Below are 11,948 nucleotides of genomic sequence, written 5' to 3'. Positions count from 1 at the left end.
ACCTTTTGGCTGATCCATACAACCAATGGATGATTTGTTTACCCTCTCCTATACCTTTTGGCTGATAACAGACAACCAATGGATGATTTGTTTACCCTCTCCCTTTTGGCTGATAACAGACAACCAATGGATGATTTGTTTACCCTGTCCCTTTTGGCTGATAACAGACAACCAATGGATGATTTGTTTACCCTCTCCCTTTTGGCTGATAACAGACAACCAATGGATGATTTGTTTACCCCCTTCCCACACCTTTTGGCTGATAACAGACAACCAAGCCATTATTTATTCACGTCAATCATGACTGACTCCTTACTGGCTGCCATCTCATCCCAACACGGAGTGAAATATTGAAGTCACAACTTAACACAGACACTGTATTTTATTTACATTCCAAAACTGAAACTTGAAGTGTGAAATCTCAGCTCCATTCACTGAAACTGTCCTCCTATCCATGATAGAGATCTGCAGTCGCGTTATAAAGACTAAGCTCAAATATGGGGTGTCTGTCAGAGAGGGTAGATGGCGTGGGGGTGTCTGTCAGAGAGGGTAGATGGCATGGGGGTGTCTGTCAGAGAGGGTAGATGGCATGGGGGAGTCTGTCAGAGAGGGTAGATGGCGTGGGGGTGTCTATCAGAGTAGGTAGATGGCGTGGGGGTGTAAATTTAGACCTCCTTGGGGGTCTGCAGATAGGGCCTGTGGTGGGGTAGCGTCTGTGGTAAGATAGGGCCTGTGGTGGGATAGTGTCTGTGGTGGAATAGTGTCTGTGGTGGGGTAGCGTCAGTGGTAAGATAGGGCCTGTGGTAGGATTGTGTCTGTGGTGGGATAGTGCCTGTGTAGATTTGCCAACCAAGAGCTGTTGTGGAATGTTTGAGAGTGAGGACCCAAAAATATGCCAGACAGCTGAGAGCGAGGGGGCAAAGGGGGGTTAGAAGTTAAAGGGGGGGGGGGCTATAAGGGGGAGGAAGTGAAAGAGAGAGCGAGACACCCAGAGAGAGAGAGAGAGAGGAGTGGGGGGGTTGGAAGCCAAGCAAGAGGAGAGAGGAGCGGGGATAACAATCAGTGTCCAGAGTCCAGACCCTCCTCTCTCTCTGTCCGCTTGGCTCAACGTGTCTTGGGGCCAGCCTGTGGCAGTTGCCGGGTGGTAGCCTCTTTCCAATTGGCTCCTCTCTCTCCTTTTAGGGGCATGCTGGGTAACAGGTGTCGGCGGCTGCACGTTGTGGTGGCTTCCGGAAGTAACGTACTCTGCCCCAGCTCCTTATTAGTCACCTCCCTCCACCCCCCCCATACACTCTGGCTTTGTATCTTATCAGGACACAGAGAGGGTTTTGTCAGAATAGAATCTTGGGCCGGTAAGGTCCAATAGGAATGCGAGGACCCCCCCCACCGCCACCATTTTGGACTGCGGTATTCCATTTGTAGCTGCTGTACTGTGTGTGTTTTGATGTTGATGTACCCAAAGGGAGAATCTGTAGCCAACCTACTTTAATATGTCTATTCTCAGAATTCACACAAGAAGATAACTGTTTAAAACCAAGGCTTCCTACAACTCTTCTTGTACCTATGTTGGAGAATAATAGCTAGGTTCAATACATATTGAGAAATCTCCTGGTGAATCTCTTCACAAAACAACACTACTTCACAACTCTCATTGTTGGAGTCTCTCTTAAGTACAATAGGATCACATTGTTTTAGAAATGTATCATGACAGTATACATACCTACACCTGTCTAGTCATCTGAATGGGAGAGATGTGAGATTCGATAGAAGGATGGTGAGGGGTTGTGTGTTACACTGTGTCCCGTTTCAGACAGTGAATCAACACCATGAGGTATTGGCCTGACCGTGTTCAATCACGATTATGTCAGAGCATTTTTTCTGGCTGCGTCCTAAATGGGACCATTCTATCCTATGTAGTGTACTACATTGGACCAGAGCCCTAGACCCTATTTCCCTAAGACCGTATGGACCTGGTCCAAAGAAATGCACTCTAGTGATTAGAGTGGCATTGGGATGCAACCACAGTGTAGTCTCACTGGATACCATGCTGAGGAGAGGCAAGGGGGCTATATATACTGGATACCATGCTGAGGAGAGGCTAGGGGGCTATATTTACTAGATACCATGCTGAGGAGAGGCTAGGGGGCTATATATACTGGATACCATGCTGAGGAGAGGCTAGGGGGCTATATATACTGGATACCATGCTGAGGAGAGGCTAGGGGGCTATATATACTGGATACCATGCTGTGGAGAGGCAAGGGGGCTATATATACTGGATACCATGCTGAGGAGAGGCTAGGGGGCTATATATACTGGATACCATGCTGTGGAGAGGCTAGGGGGCTATATATACTGGATACCTTGCTGTGGAGAGGCAAGGGGGCTATATATACTGGATACCATGCTGAGGAGAGGCTAGGGGGCTATATTTACTGGATACCATGCTGAGGAGAGGCTAGGGGGCTATATATACTGGATACCTTGCTGTGGAGAGGCTAGGGGGCTATATTTATTAGATACTGTGCTGAGGAGAGGATAGGGGGCTATATATACTGGATACCATGCTGAGGAGAGGCTTGGGGGCTATATTTACTAGATACAGTGCTGAGGAGAGGATAGGGGGCTATATTTACTGGATACCGTGCTGAAGAGAGGATAGGGGGCTATATTTACCTGATACCGTGCTGAGGAGAGGCTTGGTGGCTATATTTACTAGATACCATGCTGAGGAGAGGCTAGGGGGCTATATTTACTGGATACCGTGCTGAGGAGAGGCGAGGGGGCTATATTTACTGGATACCGTGCTGAGGAGAGGCGAGGGGGCTATATTTACCTGATACCGTGCTGAGGAGAGGCTAGGGGGCTATATTTACTGTATACCATGCTGAGGAGAGGATAAGGGGCTATATTTACTAGATACACTGCTGAGGAGAGGCTAGGGGGCTATATTTACTGGATTCCATGCTGAGGAGAGGCTAGGGGGCTATATTTACTGGATATCGTGCTGAGGAGAGGATAGGGGGCTATATTTACTGGATACCATGCTGAGGAGAGGCTAGGGGGCTATATTTACTAGATACCATGCTGAGGAGAGGATAGGGGGCTATATTTACTAGATAACATTCTGAGGAGAGGATAGGGGGCTATATTTACTAGATACCTTGCTGTGGAGAGGATAGGGGGCAATATTTAGTGGATCCCGTGCTGTGGAGAGGTTAGGGGGCTATATTTACTGGATACCTTGCTGTGGAGAGGATAGGGGGCAATATTTAGTGGATCCCGTGCTGTGGAGAGGTTAGGGGGCTATATTTACTGGATACCATGCTGAGGAGAGGATAGGGGGCTATATTTACTAGATACCGTGCTGAGGAGAGGCTAGGGGGCTATATATACTGGATACCATGCTGAGGAGAGGCTAGGGGGCTATATATACTGGATACCATGCTGAGGAGAGGATAGGGGGCTATATTTACTAGATACCGTGCTGAGGAGAGGCTTGGGGGCTATATTTACTCGATACCGTGCTGAGGAGAGGCTAGGGGGCTATATATACTGGATACCATGCTGAGGAGAGGATAGGGGGCTATATATACTAGATACCGTGCTGAGGAGAGGCTTGGGGGCTATATTTACTAGATACCGTGCTGAGGAGAGGCTAGGGGGCTATATATACTGGATACCATGCTGAGGAGAGGATAGGGGGCTATATATACTGGATTCCATGCTGTGGAGAGGATAGGGGGCTATATTTACTAGATACCGTGCTGAGGAGAGGCTTGGGGCTATATTTACTAGATACCGTGCTGAGGAGAGGCTAGTGGGCTATATTTACTAGATACCGTGCTGAGGAGAGGATAGGGGGCTATATTTACTAGATACCGTGCTGAGGAGAGGCAAGGGGGCTATATTTACTAGATACCGTGCTGAGTAGATGCTAGGGGGCTATTTTTACTGGATACCGTGCTGAGGAGAGGATAGGGGGCTATATTTACTGGATACCATGCTAAGGAGAGGCTAGGGGGCTATATTTAATGGATACCGTGCTGAGGAGAGGATAGGGGGCTAAATTTACTGGATACCATGCTGAGGAGAGGATAGGGGGCTATATTTACTGGATACCATGCTGAGGAGAGGCTAGGGGGCTATATTTAATGGATACCGTGCTGAGGAGAGGCTAGGGGGCTATATTTACTGGATACTCTGCTGAGGAGAGGATAGGGTGCTATATTTACTAGATGCCATGCTGTGGAGAGGCTAGGTGAATATATTTACTGGGGGTTATCACAGCAGTAAGTAGGGAGCCTGTGAACACAACCCTTCAGGATTCCCTGTAGTTGTACTGTAGTCTGGATCTTAATGAGCGATGAGGAACCATGTAGATGAAGAACAACAGATCACTGTAGGGAGGGTGGAGGGATGATCTGAACAACAGATCACTGTCTGGAGGGAGGGTAGAGGGATGATCTGAACAACAGATCACTGTCTGCAGGGAGGGTAGAGGGATGATCTGAACAACAGATCACTGTCTGTAGGGAGGGTGGAGGGATGATCTGAACAACAGATCACTGTCTGTAGGGAGGGTGGAGGGATGATCTGAACAACAGATCACTGTCTGTAGGGAGGGTGGAGGGATGATTTGAACAACAGATCACTGTCTGTAGGGAGGGTGGATTGATGATCTGAACAACAGATCACTGTCTGTAGGGAGGGTGGATTGATGATCTGAACAACAGATCACTGTCTGTAGGGAGGGTGGAGGGATGAGCTGAACAACAGATCACTGTCTGTAGGGAGGGTGGAGGGATGAGCTGAACAACAGATCACTGTCTGTAGGGAGGGTAGAGGGATGATCTGAACAACAGATCACTGTCTGTAGGGAGGGTAGAGGGATGATCTGAACAACAGATCACTGTCTGTAGGGAGGGTGGAGGGATGATCTGAACAACAGATCACTGTCTGTAGGGAGGGTGGAGGGATGATCTGAACAACAGATCACTGTCTGTACGGAGGGTGGAGGGTTGATCTGAACAACAGATCACTGTAGGGAGGGTGGAGGGATGATCTGAACAACAGATCACTGTCTGTAGGGAGGGTAGAGGGATGATCTGAACAACAGATCACTGTCTGTAGGGAGGGTGGAGGGATGATTTGAACAACAGATCACTGTCTGTACGGAGGGTGGAGGGATGATCTGAACAACAGATCACTGTCTGTGGGGAGGGTGGAGGGATGATCTGAACAACAGATCACTGTCTGTAGGGAGGGTGGAGGGTTGATCTGAACAACAGATCACTGTCTGTGGGGAGGGTAGAGGGATGAGCTGAACAACAGCTAGGGTCAACGGTTTCCGTTTAAAGTCTAAGAACAAACAAAAAAAACACAATTATTATTTACGTTTGAGAATAAAAACGATATGATTCACCATAAGTTTGTTTCCTGTGAAATGTGATGGGTATATTCACCAAAGGATGGCAATAGTGAAAATATGTCTCTGATTCATTCAGCCTTTATGTTCCTCAAAAGTTCCAGCACTGACATCCATGTTGAATCCTTCCATGACAGACACAAAGGAGATATATCAGACAGTCAACAACATGAATTAAACCTTATACGTAGCCAAACTACTTCATTTTTTACATGTATCATAAATACATAAAACATTGCATTCTGAGCTAGCAGATAACAGATAAACAACAAAGGAATGATACACAATGAATACCACTCCAATAATGAATACCACTCCAATAATGAATACCACTCCAATAATGAATACCACTCCAATAATGAATACCACTCCAAGAATGAATACCACTCCAAGAATGAATACCACTCCAAGAATGAATACCACTCCAATAATGAATACCACTCCAATAATGAATACCACTCCAATAGTGAATACCACTCCAATAATGAATACCACTCCAAGAATGAGGCTAAACAAATACCATATATTCTGTTACCAACGGGGGTGAAGAAGGAAAAGGAAATCACTTTGAATCACCATTGAATTGAATAAATGATTTGTATTACTTGTTTCACGGTCAAGTGGCACCAAGCCCAGTGAGAGTTGACCAGGATAATCAGAATAGGTCTGAAACAGGGCATCATTTTAAGGGACCTTCTTCCTTATAAGGTAACACAGGAGACCCAGGATATGTCTGTCCCTGACAGCTGCCTGGCCTGGGTGTGTGTGTGTGTGTGTGTGTGTGTGTGTGTGTGTGTGTGTTTTTGGTTTTTAATTTCCTTGCGGGGACAAGAAGTCCTCACAAGGATAGTAAAGAGAGGAACATTCGGACAAGTTGGGACATTTCGCCGCTCACCAAAGGCTAAAGGCTATTTTAGGCTTAGGGGTTAGGTTTAGAGTTAGGGCTACAATTATGGTTCAGGTTAGGCATTAGGTTTAGGGGTTTGGGGTTAAAGTTAGGGTTAGGATTTTGAAAGGGAATCGATTGTTTGGTCCCCACAAGGATTGTGTGTGTATATGTGTGTGTGTGTGTGTGGGGGGGGGGGGGGGGTGCATGCGTGTGTGCGCATGGCAGCAGTGGTCATCACCATAGGCAGCTGTTCTGTCGGCCTCAAATGCTTTTAGCATTAGCACGCGCATGCCCCACCCACCTGAGGATCTGTGTTTTTCAACAATTCCCTGTGTTTGAGGGGTGCAAACTACACTTGTCACTTAAATCCTGCTGGATTGATTGCTTTAATTTGACTCCTGCGACTCTTTCATACTATTGCTTGTGCCTGTTAACGTTACGACCACGGAAATGTTTGTTAAACACACCCTGGTAATGGATGAAATGGGCTCAATGGAATACATTGTCTTTATGCGGCATCTAAAATGTAGTGACCCGCACAGACAGCTGTGTGTTATGTGTTAGGCTATTAGTTGATTGTGTTGTACTTACCAGTACCAAGTGTTGGCGGGGTCTGACATACCAATCAACCTGCTATCTGCCAATCACGGGAATGCCTGGAATGTTCTGACGCCGGGCTTCCTGGTTGGTGGAGAGGCGTGGAGGGGGGTTGGGCAGGGGGATGGAGCATCGGAAAGTTAAGACCAGGTTTAGCCTTTGTTCTCTCTCTTATGTCTGGCCTTCACAAGAGAAGGCCACGTTTGTTTTATAAGAAATCCTTCATCTGTTTGGCGAGGGCTACGTCCAGACAGTAGCCTGTGTTAAGTTGGGTTAATAAACCGTCAATTCGTAAACTCAACCCTCTGTCTGGACAATGGTTCCTGTATGATCTAGTCAGGTCAATACAATAAGGACGCTAAAGCTTCATCAGGGATGTAATGTCTCAACACTTACATCACAAGAAAGAGGCGAGAGAGAACTTTGTTTTGATGGGTGTTCATTTTGGGGGGAATTAAAAAAAAAAAAGTTATAATCAATACAAATTAGCCACGTTGAAATGAGAGCAACTTCCTGAAAATGAACACTCAGATTAAAGTGTTACGGGGGGAGAACCCCCTGTCTACAGATTCATCCCTCTCAATATCTACACCACAATTTCACCCATGGGAAAGAGGTGTAATCTAGAGCCTAGAGTGTTGATTATTATTATTTTTTTAAATCGGAGGCTATCCTGCTATCGACAGACTTGTTGAATGATGCAACAGTATGTGACAACAACTGTAATTAATGAGGCAGTCTAGACAGCACAGGCGAGTGCAGGAAGGACTAAACAGAGCGAGTGGTTGGTGGTGGCAGCTCTGTTCCACCCCTTTATGTTAATACATTCATATATTCAAATGATCCCTGTGTGTTTATGCAATTGAGGCACATATCATTATCTTTATTTTAACTCAAAATATATATAAAAAAAACTGATATCATTAGAACATTTATATTTGAGTGCATTATCAGAAAAAAAAGTTGAATTTGACAGTAAATTGAATTCCTGAATTCCCACCAAGATTCCTGAACTCCGTACCAGTAAGATGTTTTGTGCTATAATTCAGTCAATATCTGATGGATATTAAAATATTTTAAATTCAAAAAGTTTGGAGTATCAGGAGTCCCCCTTTTTCTTCCCAATTTTGTTGTATCCAATTGGTAGTTACAGTCTTGTCCCATCGCTGCAACTCCCCTACGGACTCAGGAGAGGCGAAGGTTGGGAGCCATGTGTCCCCCGAAACAGGACCCTGCAAAGAAGCACTGCTTCTTGAGACACGGCTCGCTTAACCCGGAAGCCAGCCACACCAATGTGTCTGAGGAAAGACAAGTCAGCTTGCAGGTGCTAGGCCCGCCACAAGGAGTCGCTAGAGCGCAATGGGACAAAAAAATCCTGGCCAGCCAAACCCTCCCCTAAACCGGACAACACTGGGCCCAATTGTGCACTGCCTCATTGGTCTCCCGGTCACGGCCGGCTGCTGGATCGAACCCAGGTTTGTAGTGATGCCTCAAGTCCTGCAATGCAGTGCCTTAGACCGCTTCACCACTCCAGAGGCCCCTGCAAATTGATTTTATCAAACAATTGGTCCCCCAAAAATGCATCCCTCCATTGAATTTCAAAATCCTGATGTGGCCCTCGAGCCAAAAGGTTTGCACACCCCTGCTCTATACTCTTTCAAAGACAGGATTTAGATGCAGTTAGATCACTTGTTGAGTAGTGTGTAAAGGCGGGATTTAGATGCAGTTAGATCACTTGTTGAGTAGTGTGTAAAGACAGGATTTAGATGCAGTTAGATCACTTGTTGAGTAGTGTGTAAAGGCAGGATTTAGATGCAGTTAGACCACATGTTGAGTAGTGTGTAAAGGCAGGATTTAGATGCAGTTAGATCACTTGTTGAGTAGTGTGTAAAGGCAGGATTTAGATGCAGTTAGATCCACTTGTTGAGTAGTGTGTAAAGGCAGGATTTAGATGCAGTTAGATCACTTGTTGAGTAGTGTGTAAAGACAGGATTTAGATGCAGTTAGACCACTTGTTGAGTAGTGTGTAAAGGCAGGATTTAGATGCAGTTAGATCACTTGTTGAGTAGTGTGTAAAGGCAGGATTTAGATACAGTTAGACCACTTGTTGAGTAGGGTGTAAAGAATGACTAGGTGAATGACAAGAGCATGAAATCATGCAATTTGAAAAGGGTGAAAATAACTTTGAGTTATAGTATTCTATTTGAGTTATTTAAGTGTATTGCCTATTTGAATAAGAACTGAAGTCTCAATCGAAATATCTATACAGTTTGCCAGTGGCATCTACTGCCTCATTCTGTCACTCTACCTTGCTATTCTAAGAATATGTGTTACAACTTACTGCCAGGTGCCATGTCTGTAATTATGTTTTATAGCATGCTGTCATTGACAGTCATACCATTGTGTCGTTGTGTTTTACAATGTGTTGTCATTGACAGTAATTCCATTGTGTAGTTGTGTTTTACAGTGTGCTGAAAGAGAGGCCTGTAGTAGGTAGTTGAGCCGTTTGTTGGCAGATAAGGCCGTGCCAGCAGTTTGTCAGATAATGTCAGCTCTATAAATATGTGAAGTGCTTTGGAAGTTTCCATGTCAACGCTAACTAACCCTGTTGTTGTCCTGTGCTGCTATAGGTGTGTGTGTGTGTGTGTGTGTGTGTGTGTGTGTGTGTGTGTGTGTGTGTGTGTGTGTGTGTGTGTGTGTGTGTGTGTGTGTGTGTGTGTGTGTGTGTGTGTGTGTGTGTGTGTGTGTGTGTGTGTGTGTGTGTGTGTGTGTGTGTGTGTGTGTTTATGGGTTGCATTGCACATACAGTGTGCTCCAAAAGTATTGGGACGGTGACACCTTTTTCTACAAACTTGTTGGACGCATTTTCTGTTTGTTTTGGTTGTGTTTCAGATTATTTTGTGCCCAATGGAAATGAATGGTAAATAATGTATTGTTTCGTTTTGGAGTCATTTCCATTGTAAATAAGAATATAATATGTTTATAAACACGGACAGCTCTAGGAAGAGTCTTGGTGGTTCAACATTTCTTCCATTTAAGAATAATGGAGGCCACTGTGTTATTAGGGACCTTCAATACTGCAGAAATGTTTTGGTACCCTTCCCCAGATCAAATCAAATCAAATCAAATTTATTTATATAGCCCTTCGTACATCAGCTGATATCTCAAAGTGCTGTACAGAAACCCAGCCTAAAACCCCAAACAGCAAGCAATGCAGGTGTAGAAGCACGGTGGCTAGGAAAAACTCCCTAGAAAGGCCAAAACCTAGGAAGAAACCTAGAGAGGAACCAGGCTATATGGGGTGGCAAGTCCTCTTCTGGCTGTGCCAGGTGGAGATTATAACAGAACATGGCCAAAATGTTCAAATGTTCATAAATGACCAGCATGGTCAATAAAAATAAGGCAGAACAGTTGAAACTGGAGCAGCAGCACGGCCAGGTGGACTGGGGACAGCAAGGAGTCATCATGTCAGGTAGTCCTGGGGCATGGTCCTAGGGCTCAGGTCCTCCGAGAGAGAGAAAGAAAGAGAGAAAGAGAGAATTAGAGAACGCACACTTAGATTCACACAGGACACCGAATAGGACAGGAGAAGTACTCCAGATATAACAAACTGACCCTAGCCCCCCGACACATAAACTACTGCAGCATAAATACTGGAGGCTGAGACAGGAGGGGTCAGGAGACACTGTGGACCCATCCAAGGACACCCCCGGACAGGGCCAAACAGGAAGGATATAACCCCACCCACTTTGCCAAAGCACAGCCCCCACACCACTAGAGGGATATCTTCAACCACCAACTTACCATCCTGAGACAAGGCTAAGTATAGCCCACAAAGATCTCCGCCATGGCACAACCCAAGGGTGGGGGCGCCAACCCAGACAGGATGACCACATCAGTGAATCAACCCACTCAGGTGACGCACCCCTTCCAGGGACGGCATGAGAGAGCCCCAGTAAGCCAGTGACTCAGCCCCTGTAATAGGGTTAGAGGCAGAGAATCCCAGTGGAAAGAGGGGAACCGGCCAGGCAGAGACAGCAAGGGCGGTTCGTTGCTCCAGAGCCTTTCCGTTCACCTTCCCACTCCTGGGCCAGACTACACTCAATCATATGACCCACTGAAGAGATCTGTGCCTCAACACAATCCTAACTCGGAGCTCTACGGACAATTGCTAAGACCTCATGGCTTGGTTTTTGCTCTAAAAATAAAGAGAGTCGAACACTCTATATAAATAAACTCCCAGTAATTTATTTGGTGAAACAGGATGGACCCTGAGCTCAGTTTTGAGTCTCATAGCAAAGGGTTTGAATACTGTTTTTTATTTTGAATACATTTGCAAAAATGTCTAAAAAAATGTTTTCACTTGTCATTATAGGGTATTGTGTGTAGATTGAAGAGGGAAAAAATGCAGTTAATCCATTTAAAAAAAAAGGCTGTAACGTCACAATGTGTAAAAAGTTAAGGGGTCTGAATACTTTCCGAATGCACTGTAAGTGAGTTTGTCCCAATACTTTTGGTCCCCTAAAATGGGGGGGACTATGTACAAAAAGTGCTGTAATTTCTAAACGGTTCACCGGATATAGATGAAAATACCCTCAAATTAAAGCTGAGAGTCTGCACTTCAACCCCATAGTATTATTTCATATCCAAAGTGCTGGAGTACAGAGCCAAAACAACAAGAAATATGTCACTCTCCCAATACTTTTGGAGCTCACTGTATAATAGCCTACAATCACCAGTCCTATTGTGAATTGCATTAATATCAACACTATTCGTAACAGAGTAGTTTAAAAGAGTTTTGGAGGAAGACATACTTTAAATCACCAAACAATCAACACCCTTCCCACAGAGGAAGGTAAAGGATGAAGGCATTTATCATTCACATGACAGGACACAACAGAGAGTTACTAGGTAGAAGTCATGAGGAGAGTTTTATTATGTGACTGACAAAAATAACAAATATTTCACACAACTGGAGAACAAGTGCTATCTTCTGCACAAAACTCCACCAAAATAACCTGTGTAAAAAAAATT

The sequence above is a fragment of the Oncorhynchus masou genome, chromosome 19, assembly GCF_036934945.1.
Source record: "Oncorhynchus masou masou isolate Uvic2021 chromosome 19, UVic_Omas_1.1, whole genome shotgun sequence".
Lineage (NCBI taxonomy): Eukaryota > Metazoa > Chordata > Actinopteri > Salmoniformes > Salmonidae > Oncorhynchus > Oncorhynchus masou.
This window is presented reverse-complemented; position numbering follows the sequence as displayed.